Genomic DNA, 19657 nt, shown 5'->3' on the forward strand with positions numbered 1-19657 from the left:
GCTGTAAAGTTAGACTAAGAGTGGAGCTGTAAAGTTAGACTGAGAGCGGAGCTATAAAGTTAGACTGAGAGTTGAGCTATAAAGTTAGACTGAGAGTGGAGCTGTACAGTTAGACTGAGAGTGGAGCTATAAAGTTAGACTGAGAGTGGAGCTATAAAGTTAGACTGAGAGTGGAGCTAGGAAGTAAGACCGTAACGAGAGATAGAAAGTTAGACTGAGTCTGGAACTGGAAAGTTCAGCTGAGACTGTAAAGTGCAGATGGGAAGAAAAGTTGTGCTGAGACTTACTTTTATTGAATTTTAAATTTTAAAACTTAAATTTAAACTTACTTAAAGCAAGTAAGGTGAAATAAGAGAAGAGCTCCATGGAAGGAAATAAAATGATTATGGCATATGTCGAGGAGAGAGAAATGATGGGAAACGGAGAATTGTGAACATTTCTTGCTGAGTAAGAATGAAGACAAGAACCACATTGTGTGCTATTTCCTTTCAGAGTTGTGCTATAATGGAATGTCTTTCTCATAGTTCTTAACACAGCAGCAGCTCAGAGGTACCTGCTGGTCTGTTTACATTACTTATACTTTGCTTTTCATGAAGCCTAGAGATCCTGTTTATGTAGTTGATGAGATAGAACCAGTCTCTTCCCTATATTCCCCATTCTGTCCTTATTGTGCCCAAACTGAATGTGTAGTACAGTAACACCCTCCTTATCTCTGGTGCTGCTTTCAGCTCTCTGAAAAAAGAGTAGTGGGTCTGTGTGCTTATATCACTCCCTTTCTTGCAGCCCTTGTGTAATCCATTGATTGCTACTTTGATAACCTCTTCATTGCCAAAGAGGCACTTAGAGATGGCTTTAGCACTCCAGTAGCTTCCTAAAGGGAACTGATCATTAAAATGTTATAATCCTAATTACCTAAGAGCATGCATTAACCCATTAGTCACTAGGGGTAATGTGAACCTCAATGACCAGGCCGATTCTCATTTTTTTGTTGTGTGACGTGTCACAGCAGATAACTTATTATCTCCTTGTTTACACCTCATTTAGGGTTAAGTCAACAAGAAATGCCACGTCCTCTTTATGCGATACCACGCCCATTCTTGGCACATAAGGAGCCTGGACCACAGGAACTTGGGACCGACGGTCTCTTTAGCATGTTGTACCTGCCACATGGATGTAATACATCTGTGTACATCATGGTGGGTGTAAGAGGCAATTTGAGCCATTGTTGGGTAGATAAAATTTAGGGACATTTATCGTTTTCTGGATCTTGATCCACCTTTATGTTAAGTGGTATGGTCTTGTCATGTATGGAAGAGGGTGGGGAAACAAATGTTCTCTGTAGTTGCTCGTTTGTGTTTTCTCATGCTGCATGGGTGGAAAGATTAACAGCCGCTTTTGCTGGAGAGAGACTCTTACTGCTTCACCCAATTTATTAATGGAATAACACCAGGGAAATCTTAGATTTCTCCAACGTTAAGCCAGTTTACCACCATTAATTACCGTTCTCCTATAGAGCTCTTTGGGGATGGAGAAAATTGTCAATTTAACAGTAATCAAAAAGGATAGCTTTCCTCGGCTTGAAAAGTTAACGTCTTGAGTGGATGACGTTAACTATTGAATTCTAAAGGTCAGACCCTCGCGGAAGGAGGCACAGGAAAGAGGCGGCCGCTCACATCTTCCTGCTTCTTCTTCTGAAGTCTGTCAGCTCCTCCCAACCTTCCCCAAGCAGTATCTCATCAATGCGGAGGACAAGTGTTATACACCAGTTCATACAATCAATGTTCTAGGAAGCTGCGGCTATGGCAGAATTATTACCGATAGTCCTCTGTGCTGAGGTCAGGCGTCCCTGCCACCTCGGCAGATATTTCCTTTTCTATATATTTACAGCCCCTGTTCTCCTTCTACTCTCTCCACATCTATTACCTTTTTCACCTCTTATCCCTCCCTGTACATAGCAGTCCTGTAACATGATGTCAGGGGGGTGCAGACACATATGCTGGTCACCCCTTTTTAGTTCAGCTGTCATGTGACATCCTGATATCAACCAAGGACCAGAAGACTCCTCCCTTACCCCTTCTTGCAACTTCCATCCTTGGCTACTGATTGGTTGCTGTGAATAACAGAGCGGCAAACATGATAATGTAATAAGGGGTAAGATAGTGTGTAAGGGAGCAAAAGGAGTCAAAGAGGAAGGTAAGCAACATACAAGAAGGAAACGGGTGAAGAGGTATTCTATACTGGCAGCATACTGGATGAATACATAGCAGGTGTATAACCTACATGTAGAACAAGGAAGAGAGAGCTGGACATATGGCAGCACACAGCTCTGGAGTTATATAGAACAATCACGTTAGACAGACAGGTGTGGAGGTCATATAAGGACAGAGAAATATAATTTGCAGCCTCTACAGTGGGATAGATGTGCAAAGTTTAGCCAGCACTAGACAAATATGTATATACACACTCACAGTGTAGACAGCACATATAATCAGTGCTTTTTTTTGTCATAGAACTAACAGAACTGAGTTCCGGCACCTTTTTTCAACGGATTTTCCAAGTTTTAAAAGTAACTTTTGAACATTTGATGTTTGGTCCACGTGGACTTGAATCGCCCTGTTGAGCGTAGCAAGTCAGTCGCAAAAATCATTAAAACGGTGCATGCGGGTTGCTTGTGTGTCCACTCCGATGCATGCGTACTTTGTCCGCGCTGGTTGTGATGGCACTGTTTGGCTTGTGGTGCTGCTCAGCTTGTGATTGGTTGTGTGGTCGTGCGCTGAGAGCTTACTGCGGGCGGTGACCGTTATGTTTCGTTACACAACTGACGTATGTGGGTGTGTGTACAGTGATTGACTACATGAGTTCCGGCACCTTTTTTTTTTTTACAAAAAAAAGCACTGCATATAGTGGTATACAGAATTGACATTTCAGAGGCACAACATAGAGAGTACAGGCTGCACAAATTAGACAATCATAAAGTGTAAAGACTAGGGGCCTAAGTTGAGGTGATAACAAAGGTTATATGACAGAGAACACATTGAACAGGCTGAGAGGCCAAACACACCACTGTCCAAGGTGCTGAAATGCTTAAGGCAAGGATGAGGACACTGTCGTCTCTGTGGTAAGGATCTCGCCAGCCTCCGATAACTTTCATAAATTCCGGGAAAACTTTATTTTAAGCATACCGTTTTTTTTTTATTAGACTCATGAATCATTTTGCCATGTATTTCCTAGATTTTATGTTATGTACCCTTCACTATCCACTCAACCTGTGGATCTCTCAACATTATTGTGGGCAGCACAGTGGCCTAGTAGCTAGTACTTCTGCCTCACAGCACTGGGGTCATGAGTTCGATTCCCGACCATGGCCTTATCTGTGTGGAGTTTGTATGTTCTCCCTGTGTTTCCTCTGGGTGCTCCGGTTTCCTTCCACACTCCAAAACATACTCCGGTTTCCTCCCACACTCCAAAACATACTGGTAGGTTAATTGTTTGCTATTAAAATGTACCCTAGTCTGTGTGTGTGTGTGTGTGTGTGTGTGTGTGTGTGTGAGTGTATGTATGTATGTTAAGGAATTTAGACTGCAAGCTCCAATGAGGCAGGGACTGATGTGAATGTGTTCTCTGTAGAGTGCTGCGGAATTAGTGGCGCTATATAAATAATTGATGATGATGATTATTGTATCATGATGTACCCCCTAATAATTGTAAATCTTTAGCAAGTACCCGCTAATGTGTTTGAATTTATTCCAACTAATCCCTAAATACAAAATATAGATTAAAAAAAGTGGGATGTAAAACCATACCACATGTGGTCATGTTATCTTTGAAAATATTGTATTGAGTAATTTGTTGAGAATACAACATATCCTGCTCATCCTGTAGTAAATGTGCATTTTATGAATGTTTCACTATTTCCGTTGTCAATTGATTTAACCATAATCCACATATTTGGAATAAGTAATGGTGCTTCCACCAAAAATAATTATATCCAGCCCATGTTACCAAAACTACAAACGTGTCTCATAAATTCAGTCCTCAATAATACTTCATAAATAAAGTCCCTTTATGTATTCGGCTCCAAATTTGTGCATATAAAACAAAATAAAATATATGTATAAGCTTTCCAAGGGGTATCATTGTGTAAACAATGATAAGCCTAAAGTGAGCAGTGTAGCACCCTTGTGTAAAACTGCATTCACAGTACAATATAACATTCACACTGACCCTAAGTGGTAAGATCATCTTCTGTAGTGTTCCAAAACAATGATATTTATGGAGTAGCATTTGCTCATCACCATTTACAGAGAACTCACTTACATCAGTCCCTGCCCCATTGGGGCTTACAGTCTATATTCCCTATCACACACACACATACTAGGGTCAATTTGTTAGCAACCAATTAACCTACCAGTATGTTTTTCATAATACCAGTATCAATTTTCATAATAATTGATATGAGTGAATAATACTCTAAAAAGTGCTTGTATGTAACCTATAACATGCAATGAAATCATTGAATTGAATGAGATAGACTTAATAAGAGTTCTGGAAGTAGCCAATGCATGGATAAAACTAATGAATAACAAGTAAACAGGCTTGTTCTCTCTATGAAGAAACACTTTTCTGTTTTGTACTATATACTTTTATGTTGCTTTTTTTTGCGTTTTGATTTTACAGATTAAAAAATGTATGAATTTTTGAAAAGACAAAATAGATGGGGCAGCAAGATAAGCATATAAGAAAATCAGAATTTTTGTTACAGGGTCCTGCAGGAAGACAGAGAGTGGCCATTTATTAATATCACATTTAGGTGCAAAATTTGCACTAAGTAGCCAATGACTTTCTTTCACTGGAGGTCTTTTACTAAAGCGCGAAACATCTGTGAAATGCAGAATTGGCTTTGTATCGGAGGGTACCTTACTTTGCACAAGATTTATGCCAAGGCGCAATGGGTTTGTGAAACAACTGGCTGCGTTTGCAGTGGAGCAGAAGATGTCACAGACAGAGGGGAGGTGATGAGTAGAATGAGGATGTTATTAGTAAAGTACAAGGCTGACGCTCCAGAGAGCCTAATTTTTGGGTAGTACAGAAACACTCTTTCCTTTGATTATTGAAGTGAGATAATGGGTCAGAAAAAGCACTTTTGTAAGCACGTTCTTTGCTCTGCACGGGGGGAGCACAGCCTTTTCCACTTGAGTTCTCCAACAACTCAGAGCTGGCGGTCGTTGGGTCTCATCCTATACTTTTAGTCGAACCCGCTTTGCACCTCCATGTTTCACAGTGGCAGAGAACATGCCTCAAAGGCGGCATATACTTCAAAAATTCATCAGGTGGGTATCATGACCCATAACGTTTTGGGCGGCTGCTTCACCCTTCTTATGGTGATTTACAGGGCTTTTGGGAACTTTTTTCCCCTGATTTAGCTGCTGATAACAGAACAACAGTGAAAGTCTGAAACTTAAGAAAAATGTCTGTTAACAGCACTTTAATAAGCTGACAGTGGACAATCTGACCAACCAGAACTACCAGTTGTGGAAGTTTAAAGTGAAGATGCAGCTAAACTTGAAGATACATGGTCATATACACAAGAGGCCAAGTCTATTCTACTCCCAGATGATTGGCTTGAGAAAGATCAAAGAGGCCAAAGTACAGTAGCATCTCCTGGGGCCTGATTCATTAAAGATCTTAACTTAAGAAACTTCTTATTTAAGTCTCCTGGACACAACCATGTTACAATGCAAGGGGTGCAAATTAGCATTCGATTTTGCACATAAGTTAAATACTGACACAAATACTTGATAGCTTATTTATACACTGAAATTTAAAGTTGATATTTGTGTGCTACATGAAAAAACAGTCAGTATTTAACTTATGTGCAAAACAGAATACAATAATCAACAGAAAGCCAAAAGGGCTATAAAAGAGGATGACAACACTTCAGGTATTAAGGCTACATTTATCGCCAGCGTGGGTGCGGCATTAGGGCATGCATCACATCACTAACAATAGAACCGTCTCTCACATTGACCAAAGTTAGATAGAAAGAGTTCCCGTATGTAATGGACAGAATATGCCCTAAGAAGGAATAGTTTCTTTCCCATACACCATAAAGATACCAGTAGTATATATATATATATATATATATATATATATATATATATATATATATATATATATATATATGTGTGTGTGTGTACACAGATATATATATAACAGATATATATATATATATATATATATATATATATATATATATATATATATATTAATATATATACATACATATATATATATAGATTAATATATATACACATATACATATATATATATATATATATATATACATACACACACAAATGTCATTGCAAAGGTTAGTCACCCTCTTGTAGAAGGAAATATCACTGACAAATTTACCAGCTGAAGTGCAAAGGAGTGATCAACACCACCAAGCAGGATCGCAGGACTGATATATGAACTGCATCTATGTGATACTGACATCTAGGACATAGGAACCCCCAAAGCAATAAGGAAGCCAGCTAAAGGACAGCTCACTAATGAATCAGTGCACCAGATGATCAAGTGCACTGGCTGCTTGATAGGGGAAGTGACAATATTTTTTTTTACATTTATCAATAGTCAATCTACTTGCTTTACTTTACAAAAAGTTGAAGTTCCGAAAAACCTCAAAATGTTTCTTGACCAAATTATCGACAAGTTTGGCAGGATGGCGATGATATTATGTGCAGAATAATGTGACTGGATGCACAAGTTATAAGGAACCAGCTCTCATGAGAAATAATGGAATTGTGTTTTAGCTCACAGTACCATACATCCCTGGTTAAAATGGTATAACAAAGAGAAACCATACCCTCTGTGAAAGCAGCAAAGTATACAGATATGCCAATGAAACAATCCTGACAGCCTGTTACCTCTAAAATCTTTTACTTGGTAAGTCTATAGAGAAAATTCCCTATAATAGTGGAATAAACAAACACCTTACCTGCAGCATGATTATAAAATTTGGTACATGTGACCTGCTTTCGGAATTCACTTTCTTTCCGCTGTGTTACGCCTAGTGACTGATCAGAGGGCTGCAACCTGCATGTTCTCAGGCCGCAAAAGTCCATCATGCCTTGCGGTGGTTCTTGGTGAAGACCGGGGGTTCCCGATAGACTCCGCGCCTCTGTTTGGCCAGCGCTAAACCAGACTAACACGTATATCCATCACCCCAGGGCTCTCTTCCTGAGACATTCGTTACATGTTCCCTGTATGTTTTGCATAGCTTTGTATGTTAAATAAAATAGGGTCAGCATTAATGTTCAGAAATTGGTAAAGCTGAGGTATTGGTCTTCCATTTTTCATGATAATTAGTTAGTGAGGGGGCGCTGTTCCACAAAGTTTTTTGGACTACATTTAATTTTTACTTCAATAAATGTCAGAAATGCATGTTAACCCCTGTCCACTGCTCATATAAATTTAGATTCAAACAAGTCATCATCATCATCATCATCACTTGTTTATTTATATACTGCTAGCAAATTCTGTAGCGTTTTACAATTGGGAATAAACACAGTATAAAAAATACTGGGTAATACAGACAGACAGAGAGGTAAGAGGGCCTTGCTCGCAAGCTTACAATCTATGGGACAATGGGAGTTTGATACATAAGGTTAAGTGCTACATATTGTATATTGGTCCAGCCAAATTGTAAAGGTAAAAAATTCTTAGTGGGCTGTATGATCAGTCACACAGCAATCTTGGTAAGAGGGTTGTTGTCTTGTGCTAGCTGTGTAAAGAGTGGCAATATGGTAACCTAGGGAGGTTAAGAGGCTGGTTGAGGAATATTATAAGCTTGCCTGAAAAGGTGAGTTTTCAAAGAACGCTTGAAGGTGTGAAGACTAGAGGAAAGTCTTATTGTGCGAAGGAGGGAATTCCACAAAGTAGGTGCAGCCCAAAAAAAGTCCTGTAACTGGAAATGACAGCAGGTATTGCGTACAGAAGTCAACATTTAAACACAATGGCAGTGATTAAGAGTTGCACGTATGTTGGCAAATTTACACCCGTTACCTATTATAGGTGCAAAAAAATACTCTTACAAAATGCACACTTCTGATATAACCCTATTCCTCAGTATGCAGTTTAGAGGGGCGTGGTTAATTTGCATCATCATGCCCTTACTGTATTTGCTCATGAATGCCCCTGTAAGGCCTCTAGAAGCACCACTTTTAGATATTAGTTAGGTGTCAGTGGAACTGGTCCAAGTTGTGCGCATACAATGTTTTTTAGTAAACTTACAACATGCAAATGCACTTGTGTACAACTCTAAATTGCCTTTTACGTCCTCAGGATAAACGTAGATATGTGACCATTAGACAGAAATCTATATACCATTTATAGTCTGGATTATGTTACTAAGTTTCTGATGGAGTAACTTGCAAGTAAATCTTTATATTTGTACAGGTGTTTATTTACACTGTTAAAAGATGCAAACACATGCAGAGAAATTAGCTTCCCGATGCATAATAACTAATGCCCATATGTTTTCATGAACATTCAGGAATAAATAAAGTAAAAAAAACAAAACAAAAACCTTTAAGCATTGATTAAAAATGGTTACGAAACAGATAACACATGGTGAGACAGCAGTGAAGATTTTACTTCTTGGTAATTAGTGTCTCAAAAATTAATGTATCACCAATTAAAGTGGAAGAATTACTTTTTCTAAAATGCATTTGACATGGGTCAGAGCACATTTTTGTTTTTAATCTTCAACTCATGCTTGTCCCTGCGCAGAAATGAAAGTATAGTGGGTGCAGGGGATTTGTCTGCTAAGTATCAAGAAATGTGTAGCCCTTAGCAACCAATAAAAACCTGTACTTTTTCTAGTATGTTTTATAAAATGATAGGAAATGTATCATTGGTTGTAATGGATGGTGACACATTTATGCATGTAGCACCATCTCATTAAATATGTCCCCTTATTTATATTTTATTTACTAGAACTGAGTATTGTCCCAAATAATCATTATTTTATAATGCTGTTTCATGCCTACATGTAGGTAAAATTATACTCTTTGGATTGCACGTATTATTCTGTGATATTTGAGAGGAAACTTATGGTCTGTATAAGAATTTCTGGTGACTCCTAAATATACTGTGATCCACTGTACAATGCGAATTTCCCCCCTATTATCATATGCACTGCCTTTTCGGGTGACCCTACAGGAGGGGGAGGGGTGGGCAGGAAATATGTGTTTAAATTTCCTTAAAAATTGTAAGAGGTTGTCATATTTCTGGAGGTCAATCTGTATTGGAGAACTGGTCCTTATTTGTGAGTCTGCTCACAACAGAATGGAAACTGTATGTTTTTTTTCTGTTTATGCTTTCCTCCATATTTTTTTGAAGAAACTTGTATAATACTATTACTGTGTGATATCTTGGGGGTTTTTTATGCCTTAAACATTGTGACCATTTGTGATATTCAATTTAATAATGTTTTGCCTTTGTGTTCTTAACACATTCACATTCTAGATAGGTTGGTTACTATTATGTTTTGCTGCTCTGTTGTCTTAAACTCCATTCCAGATTCTGCTGTATGTCAGAGTTGTTGTGTCTCTGTATGCTGGAGGTTGGTAGGAAACCATGCTCACCTTGCTTTCTGAGCTGCTAACGGGGCTTTCACATTGCAGCTGATTCATCAGCTCTTGCTAGACTCATTACTGATCACTACCCAGCAGCTGATCAGTCAACACTTCCTACTCACATGATTTCTACCCAGAGGCTTATTGGCCAGGACCAACATAAAAACAGTAATTTGCCATTACTGCCTTGCTGGTGTTAGGTTTACCTAGGCTATTTCCTGTACCTTTGTTCTATATAAATCGGTATATCTTCTGCTGCTGGATTTAGTGTGTTTAACCTTGCCTACTTTTACTGGATCCTTTACTGTTGGATCTCTATCTGCCCTTGAACTCTCCGACTGTAAATTGATCTTGTGTCCCTTTCCTGTCCGCTGACCCAGCCTGCTGCTTGACTATTCTCTTTTGTGTCCTGTCTTGTTTTATCTATGCGTGGCTCTATAGCTGCGAGTCTCCTTAACTCTACCTCACTCATGGCTGATGATAACTATATACTACTGGGATCCAGTCCAGGGGCCATCCAAGTACCAGTGAACAGTGTGGTTCTGGGAAAGTTGGCTGCTAATGGTGAAAAACATCCTGTGCCACAGGTTTGGTAGAGGGGTTATAATTCGCTGATAATGGGGTTTCACAACAGTTACCAAATGTTACGTAACTGAAATACAGGGGATTGTTTGGATAACAATAACTCTGATTAATTTAAGTTGAATTGTACTGGGATATATATAAGATTAGGGAGAACTTAACTACTAGCTTGAAAATAACTCATAGCGGTGGTAGGTTCGGATGAATAGGGTAATAAGATTTTAATAATTTTATATCTGCATTGATCAAATTGATTTCCATACATGAGTGTATACTTGTTGTATTCTGTGAAAGTTATACCCCTCCTTTTTCCAACACTGAAGAAGTAGGGGGGGGGGATTTGGAAAGAATTTGGCAAACTGTGATCTGCCCAGCTGCTTACATGTGAGAATAGACACCCTCTACATATTCCTGTAAATCCTAGAAAGATTGCCAATCGCTATCTGCAAGTGGTTAAAGGCAGCACAGTATAAATGGTCATGTCATTGTGGCGGAGACAGGCATTTGATGTTGTGGAGATGATGGGAGAGAAGTGTCCTGCTTATCAAGGTCCTTTGGGGATTCCTTGTCACTCGGATACTTAAGCTGAGCGCTGTTCCACTTATCTGCACTTCTACACAGGGAGCTGCAGAGGTCTCCGGCAGTTGTGAGTAAATCACAGAAAAACATCTTATTGGAAGCTGTCCCTTATCGTGGACGTGTTCTGCTCTCTCATGCGCTAATGCAAATATTACTTGAGGCATGTTGGGGCAGAAGCAGCGTTAACCCTTCATTGAATGGCATTGATGTCCCTTTGGATTTAGTACAATTCCAAATGGTGTTTAATGGCATCAATTGTCAAAAATACAGGAGTTACCATTTAGAAAATGCACTTTTTTTTCAAATTGTGCTTAACAGCAGCTTTAGAATTTAGCGTAAATGTAAGTTCGTCAGAGAATATTACACCCGGACGGTCTTAAAGTTTATGACACATGCTGGTTCTGTAATGCATTTATGGCTGGCTGAGACAAGTCTATTCCCGGCATTACATGCTGAGTGCTTGTACCTAGTGATCATAGTTAAACAGCAAAGTAGTTTCTGTACTGAGAGTTCTTGGACACATTAATATTCCCCAAAATAGACAAGTGAAAGACAACTTAATAGTAGGATATGTGACCAGAATGCAAAGGGCAAAAATCGAATTGTTGTTTTTCTTCCACTTATTGCTTCCTTTTTATTTCCTGTTTCTATTTACTTTTTTTATTGCACCTTCTCTCTTCTCTTTCCTTTCTTCATTCTATTTTGCATTTCATTTGTATTTTTATTTTTATTTGCCTATTATTTTCCATTTTTCCTCCTTTCCTACACCTACCTTCTTTCACTTCTTCCTTCCTTCATTCCCTCCTTACTTTCCTCCATCCTTTTCCTTCCTTCCTTTCCTGTTTGCCCTTTATCCCATTCTTCTTACCTTCTCCCTCTTCCTGTTCCTTTCATGATTCTTTTGTTTCATGTTCTCCGTTCCTGTTTCTTTTTGCCAATTATTTTCCATGTTTCCTCCTTTCCTATACCTACCTTCCTTCACTCCTTCCTTCCTTCTTTCCCTCCTTACTGTCCTACACCCTTTTTCTTCCTTAATTCTCTCCCTCCCTGCTTCTCTCTTTCCTTTCTTAATTTCCTGCATCCTTTTCCTTCCTTCCTTTCCTGAATCCTTTCCCTTTCTTCCTTTCTTCTCTCCCATCTTACTTTCCAACAGCCTTTACCTTATTCCTTTCTTCCTTCCCCTTTTTCCCCTTATCCCATTCCTCTTACCTTCTCCCTTCTACCGTTCCTTTTCATGATTCATTTATTATATTTTCTTCATCCCTGTCTTTTTCTTTTGCACCAAGGTTTCTTCCTTGTTCCCCCTCCCCATTGTTCCACAGTGATTTTTAAATCATCCACAATTGCTCACACTGTTTTGTATGAATTCTTCAAGTGCTGGTTTGGTTAGTATTCTTATGTTGTAATAGTCCCCTTTTAAGTTTAACAGAGGCCAAAAAAATAATGACAATATGTTTACTTTCACTTGTAGTTCTGTTACACTTTGAATAGTGTATTCTTTATGTTTGTGATTCTTGACTCACCTTTTTTGTCCTCACTAGAGAATGTCATAATATTTGTAAATTGCGAAAACGTTTAACATTTAAAGCCTGGTTGCACTCAATGACTTGCAATCTATTGTAAAATCTTATACAAAGACTAAATATAAGTACATAACTGTACTAATGTCTTATTGATTTCAGACATTCTGGAACCCTATTGTGTAATACTTTATTCAGTGTTCTATAAGAATTCCTGCATGTCACATCTCGTGATATGACTGGGCTGTACCTGTGACAAGTACGCTAGGCACCGGCTGTGGAGGATGTTTTGAAAGTGTAATTTCAAGGAAAAGTTTTCTTGTTCAATCTGTCAACTCCATCATATTACTTCAAAGTCTATTTAAAAAAAAACTAGAGAAAAACATGTGAGAACAGAATAGATGAGAAGCACATTTTTCTACACATTTAAGAATATTTTTAAAAGCACCTGTTATAGGTTTACTGTCTATCTTTAGATTACTTAAGAGAATAGAATGTGGTAAGGGCACCACACAGCTATTTAATTGTTCCCTCTTAAAGTACACTGAGGCTTGTTTATTAACATTGCTTATAGGTGCAGTAAAACTATAATGACCAATCAGGCTGTTGATTTCATTGACTCATTTGTACTAGACAAGTAAAAGTTCATTACCATTAAATGCAGTGTTAGTAAATGAGCCCTAATGTCTAACCGGCCCTAGATAAAAGCTAATTGCTGATTGGTTGCTTTGGTTTTCTGCAGATTTGCACCATTGACTAATCTAACCATATCATGTAAAAAAAATCTGTTCTATAGGATCTATGTACTACCATACATAGAGCTTCAGTGCTACGTCTGTGGTGCATGTAATATTTACATATTACATATAATGCCTCTCAGTGGCCCTGCTCCCAGGGATTGTAGGTTGACATATAAATGGCTACTCTCCCGGAGACTACCGAATTTGTTGAATCCATTGAAGTGGGTGGAGGGGGGCTGCACGTTTGAAAAACTGGAGATGTTGCCTATAGCGACCAATCAGATTCTAGCTGTTATTTATTTAGTGCTTTCTACAAAATGATAGCTAGAATCTGATTGGTCGCTATAGGCAACATCTCCACTTTTTCAAATCTGCAGTTTAGTAAATATACCCCAGAGGGTCTATTTAAAAAGAAATCAATATGTTAAAGGCATTGGGAAGAAAAGAGCTAAGCTCTGTAATGATTGTGCCTGGGTAGTAGGGACGTTATGACAAATACTATTGTCAATGGTCTCTTTGCACTCTGCTTCACTGTAAACTCTCCTAGCTAATGTTCCATCCTCAGCAGTCGCAGATATTTCCACAATAGTAGAAAAAAAAGGCTGACAGAAAGTCAGCAGATCTACTAGTTGTATTTACAGTGCTAAAAACAGATTTTGCTTTTCATTATTGCATTTATGACTGCAAACAAAAGATGGTTGTTCCTAATTAGATCTGTGCACGGTGCCAGAGAAGAGGCCTGTTGTGTAAGATTCTGCTACACAGTCATGTCTGGGGACATATGAATCCTTGCATTAATTACATTTATTTCGACTTTATTTTTCTCTTAATGTCTATTAAAGTGTTTATTTAAAATATTTATTAAAATATCTGCAAAGTTCTATTAAGCTTCAACCTGATTAGTAAAGCGCGGATCTTGCCAGCTGAATAAGCAGGCACATTTTTCGATGGGTTTTATACCTTCAGGAAACGTTAATTTGTTGTCATGCGCATGTCCTCCTACAACATTTACTAAGTACATTGCTATACTTCTAAATATTTTAAAAAAGCAAAATTGGACAAAGTAGGCCCTGAATTTTTTCAAACAACACTCTGACCCTCCAAACCCTGCTCAGGTCCACCCAACCAGTTCCAAATTCCCAGTAAGCAATAACACTTTCTGACAGGCCAGAGATATTCACTAATGCAGTGGGTGGGGATTTGATGACGTGATCTCCAGTGAAACGCCTCACCATGCCCCCCCCTTGCCCCAGTGCAAAGGGGGCGGGACTATGATGTCAATTGCCTTGCCACGCCCCTCGCACATGGCACTTGGATCTCCCCTCTAGGATATGACAATCAGCCAAGATCTGCATTTCTGAATTGGGATTTCCTAAGTGATCTGACATGAGATTAACAGTGAGAAACACTTTGAAGATGGCTAAACTTAAGCAAGTTGCTCGTACGGCGTGATTCTGCTATCAAGGTGTGTTTTGTTTTCAATGACTTAAGTATTTGTCATGGAACCATTCATGTGACAAACGCGTGCATGGTCTATTTCTTACATACTGATTGGTCTGGAGCAAATATGTATAACGTACCTAAATTTAAAACCAACAAGTGCGTGGTTGCCAACATTTGAAAATAATTTCCAGGGACACTTAGCTGAGCTGAGACATCTAAGCATGTCACGCGCAATACCGTCTCTTTGAGCCTCGGAGCCCTACAATCTCCATTATGTCACGTATAATAAATTTAAATATAATCAGGGTTCCGGATTTTCAGCCAATATTCTTTTGGGAGGGAAGTCAGTGTATATTATTCCTGGGTTTTTTTTTGTTTGATTGTTTGCACATGCAAAAATAATTGGTGATTTTTTAGGTGTTAAATAAATATAGGAAATACATAGTCTTATGGGTCTATTAAGTTGTGATAGGGCTGGTTTTGCTTATAGCAGTGACAGAAAATCTTCTGTTGCCACAATTTACCAAGAAGTTAATGCTGGACCTGCCAAGGACAGTGGCTGGTGGGGAGTTTGACTGGGGCGGAACATCTGTCAAACCGTAACGCAGGTGTCTTAAGGCCACCTCAGGAAGGACAGAAACCTCCTGTGCAGCTACACAGCCAGTCTCCTCACCATTGTTTTTTTCTCAGTCACTTCGATGCCCAATCCTAGCTGCTGAGCCAGATTTCTCCTCAACCCTGGGACACACTCATCGCTCCACCCACTTGATAGGGACTGAGCTCCATGTCCTCCTGCTTTTTAAGGGCCACAACGAAAGCACAGTCCTCTGAGACTTTGATGTGCACATTGGCACAATCCTGGACCAGTTCAACAGGAGTAGTGACTCCTAGTAACCACTGTCCAGAAGATAGTCCCTCTCTGCACTGTGTCTTTTGAAACCCCTCTTACTTAGCAGGGGCTGTCTGTGGACCTCCCCAAAGTCCTCAGCTCACTTGCAGGCACCCTGCAGTGTGTGGCTCCAGCATGTCTGCTAAGTTGGTTGTGAAACTGTGGGACGACTGCTGCCTATGTGTAACGCAACGACCAGGAGGCGTATTACAACACACAAAAGGCATGTTTACATAAGAGTAGCATGGAGGCAAACCCCACCTGGCAACATTTAAGAATATACAATAGATATAAAATACATACGTAGATAGTTATCAGACTACAATCCAAGCAATATTAAACACAGTTTGGACTGGAAGGGGTGTACAGCAACCTAAACCCATTTTCAAGGTCTTTGTCATCACTGCAAGTGTCTCTGTTTTTCTTTCTCTGTCTTTAGCCCCTGTCTTACAGCCGTTTATTATTTCTCTTTTCCCTACTGAACTTTTATATCTTTATTTCCCAGCTGTTTCCACTCTTCTGTCTCACACCTGTCATATTCCTTGCGTAGGATTTGATGAGGTCAGTATTGGTGCATGCATGCAAACACTGCACCCTTCCTATGTTAGCATCTTACTGCATAGCACTATTTATAGAATACTTACTTTTGGCTCCTTACTGATACAAGGATTAGTCACAGCACTATTAATGTTAGCAGGTCTATTACTGTGTGTGCTTAGCTCTTATATTTATACACAGGCCTACAGCACACAACATATATCAATGCCAAAAGGGAAGCCTGTCACCAACAAGTCAGAGACAGGTTGCTATAGCATATAACCATAACTGCCTAGTATCAGCAAAATCCTTTGCAAATGTATGGGTGAAAAATAAAATGTAATCAGGATTATATTCACATAGACATTTTTTTTATTTATTTTTTTAGTTTGGTCCTTAAAACGATTTCTGACTTTTTTGAAGGTTATCTACAAAATAGATTAATTTGTACTAATTAGTGTAATTAGAGGACTGCTCTCTAAAAATTAAGTAGTACTTTCCCAATCCTGTCCCCACAGCATACTTTTTCAGATGGAGCTAGTGATCGGGGTCAAGCTCCAAAAAGTCCCAGTTGAGGATAATGGGGACTGCGGTATTATATTTAGTATAATGCAGGAGATATCTCCTGTTTTAGACTTTTGTTGACTAGCCCCAATACATACATTTCCCTAAACCATGCACATGATTTAAAGCTTGATAAATGAACCCCTAAATGTTCTTGGAGGAAACGCTGTATGTACAAATATTGTCTTGCAGTAATAAAGTGCCTGTTTTCTGACACTAACGGGTCCATTCACTGGCTCATTGGATTTCAAAAAAGACTGTTTTGCCTCTACATTCAATATCATCATGTTATTGTTTTCAGTGATTTGTTTTATGGAGGGAGGTGATTTAGATTATGGTCTATGCAACTTTTGTCATCATCCTCCAGTGCTCTCGACTCAGGTAGACCATGCTTGTCTCACATGGCCACATCCATTTCTTATGATGTCATACCCCATATCCAGTAGGCCACACTTCTTAGGCAACAAGAAATCAGGGCAGTGCAGTGAAAATCAGCTATTGTTGGGTTTAATGCAGACAGTGAAGGCCAAAGATACCTAGATATGAGGGTCATGGCATACAAACTTCTCCTTAAACATGTCACGTAATTAGTACGGAGGTAGCCACTGACTGGTATTGATGCAGCTAGACTGAGAGGTGCAGAGTCTAACACACCCCCGGTATTCACCAGGGACGTCCGCAAGGAGGTATGGGCTTGGCTGCGTGAGGTGCACAGGTCGTGGTTCTCCCAGCTAGTCACCAGTGCAAAGGAGTGTACACAGGATGGCCGAGACCAGGTACAAAAGGGTAAACCAGAAGAATTGTCAGAGTAAACCGAGGTCAGGAACTAGCGGACAATGCAGGACCGAATCACAAAGCCAAAAGGGGTAGTCAAAGAGCAAGCCAAAGGTCAGGAACAATAGCAATAAACAGGAACAAGGATAAGGACTCTGGAACGCTGGAGACTGGTGAACCAATACTCTGGCAATGTGCCAGTGGAAGTGGGGTCCTTAAGTAGCAGGATCCTGATTGGGAGAGAAGAATCTCGGCGTTCAGAGCACATCTGACCGCCGACGGAGGTACGGAGAAAGCGTCCCGCTGCCTAGAAACGGGATACTGCTGAAATGCGCATGCGTGCTCTGGAGGAAAGCAGACATCCGTAAAAGAGCGTCCCGTTGCTAGGCAACGGGACGTGAGCAAGAAGGCAAGCAGGCAGCCGTTCCCCGGCGCCCAGGAGCAGTGCGGGGAAGGCGTCTGACAAAACAGTCATCTAGATATATTTTTTTAAATTCCCTTTTATGTAGGGAAAATTGGGAAGGGTGCAGAGAGCGAAGTTGGTGCATTGTACCTGGGCCCAAGCCTGTGTTAGGGGCCATGGAGTGGCAAATTTCAATTGGTCAACACACCTCTGGCCCTATTCTCCCATCTCTAGCTGGATGACTGACTGGTGGAAAATGGAGACGGGTGGCACCCCTATGTTTGCGTGTACCACGGCTTTTGGGGGTGATGGGGGCCAACATTCCATTACACTGAGGCCTGAATTTCCTCCTGGAGGCCCTGATCTTGGGGTGATACATCGTACAGCATAAGTATACAGAATATGGTGCGAGTACAAGGAGCTCTTTGTATTTTGCAAAACACATCTAGAACATCTTTCACTCAAAAACCCACTAACAAATACAACTATTCAACCACTAAAAATGTAAGAAGTTTTATTATTACTTTACAATAATCTTTAATATATACACATATGTTGTATTGCAATGTACTACTTGCTTCCTGTTAGATGACGCCTTATGCTAAAATTAGTAAAATGATCTGGGATGTTTTGCGATGTTAATCAGTATTATTAAATTGTAAATCATCAAAATAAAATTGACAAATAATTATATTGCTGAGATGAAAATATAAAAGCCTGATTAATGCTGTTTGAATATATGATAATTATGTTTTGTATGTAGTCTTGATGCTTTGACAATGCACTTTGTTTATTATGCTAAATTGTGGTTTACAGCTATCATGTCAAAAAGAAAAGAGACAAGTGTACCCTCAACGTCCTGTAGCCAGTGGCAGGCTGGCTGGGGGACATCTGCCCCCCTTGCTGGTCCCATAGGGGGCTACCTTGGGCTGGGTCACTGGGCCACCTGCATTTTTTCCCTTTAAAATGTTCCTAATAGGCTGCTGAGTCAAGTCTTGCCCCCCGGGCTGAACTTTGCCAGCCTGCCCCTACCTGTAGCTTACCAAGTGGTTGCACAGTCTCAGTTGAGTGTTAGGCTGATCAAAGCATGGTTGAGTTTTATCCCAACTTTTTCCCTGTTAGTGCTACTGGAATACAACAATAGAGTTTTAGATGAGCTTTACAAAAGTAATAATTTCCTCAACAAGGTTGGGTAATCATACTACTGGCAACTTCATTTTCTTCTTGCCAGCATGCAGTGAGGGCAACCCAGGTGAATGCTTGATACTTATACTTATATGCTTCTTAATGCTAGGTCCAATTGGTGTTGGAGTCCTGTTAGATTTGTTAGATGTTTTTATTTCTGTGTTGCTAAAAGGAGTTAACAGTGTATTTACCTCCACCTCATATCAGAACCAGTGTGCGTGAACATGCAATACATGCGATATCTACCATTCAATGTACTTCATGAAATGGACAGGTCGGTAGAGTTGCCAGCAGGGACACGCCAATGCAATAATTCCTTACACTCTCATTGCAGCTGTATCGTTAAAGACATAAAAAAAATCTTGGTTCATTCATATATAGGAAAAATTACAGAAAGATCCCCCGCACACTGCTGTGAACCAGTAAAAAAGCTGTTATTCTACTTGTACGTAAAAATGCAGAATTCTCAGTTACTCACATTTGCAAATGTATGGTAAGCCACCCGCCCCGTCAAGGTGCTTCTGCCAATAGGGTGGTCCTAACATTCATACATTCATGTGCTTTTAAATTGAGAGCTAGCTTACCAAAAGGTACCCCAGGAGCCTCCAAATGGCAGTAGAGGACCATCACTCCCCATAAGCTACTGATACCACTGATATTGTTTCCTTGCTGGATAACCCCACCCTTTCACGCTCTGAAACAATAAATTGATTGAGCCACTTCCATTTCTGTATTGCATTCCTTTATAGTAATAAATATAAATAGATTTGTCAAGTTGGTAATATTGTCTGGTTACTGTA

General features: G+C 39.7%; 1 protein-coding gene across 8 annotated transcripts in view; it reads left to right on the forward strand.

Moving 5' to 3' along the window:
- SGCD (sarcoglycan delta) overlaps positions 1 to 19657 on the forward strand; it is a 495352-nt gene that overhangs the window by 60746 nt on the left and 414949 nt on the right. The window contains exon 1 of one of the 8 annotated variants that reach the window (XM_075210132.1): positions 15937 to 15955. The exons of the other annotated variants lie outside the window; for them this stretch is intronic. The gene's annotated coding sequence lies outside the window, so the exon portion shown is untranslated. Of the gene's footprint in view, positions 1 to 15936; positions 15956 to 19657 lie in introns of those variants that run through there. 8 annotated transcript variants of the gene reach the window in all.

Source organism: Mixophyes fleayi, chromosome 4, assembly GCF_038048845.1.
Source record: "Mixophyes fleayi isolate aMixFle1 chromosome 4, aMixFle1.hap1, whole genome shotgun sequence".
NCBI lineage: Eukaryota > Metazoa > Chordata > Amphibia > Anura > Limnodynastidae > Mixophyes > Mixophyes fleayi.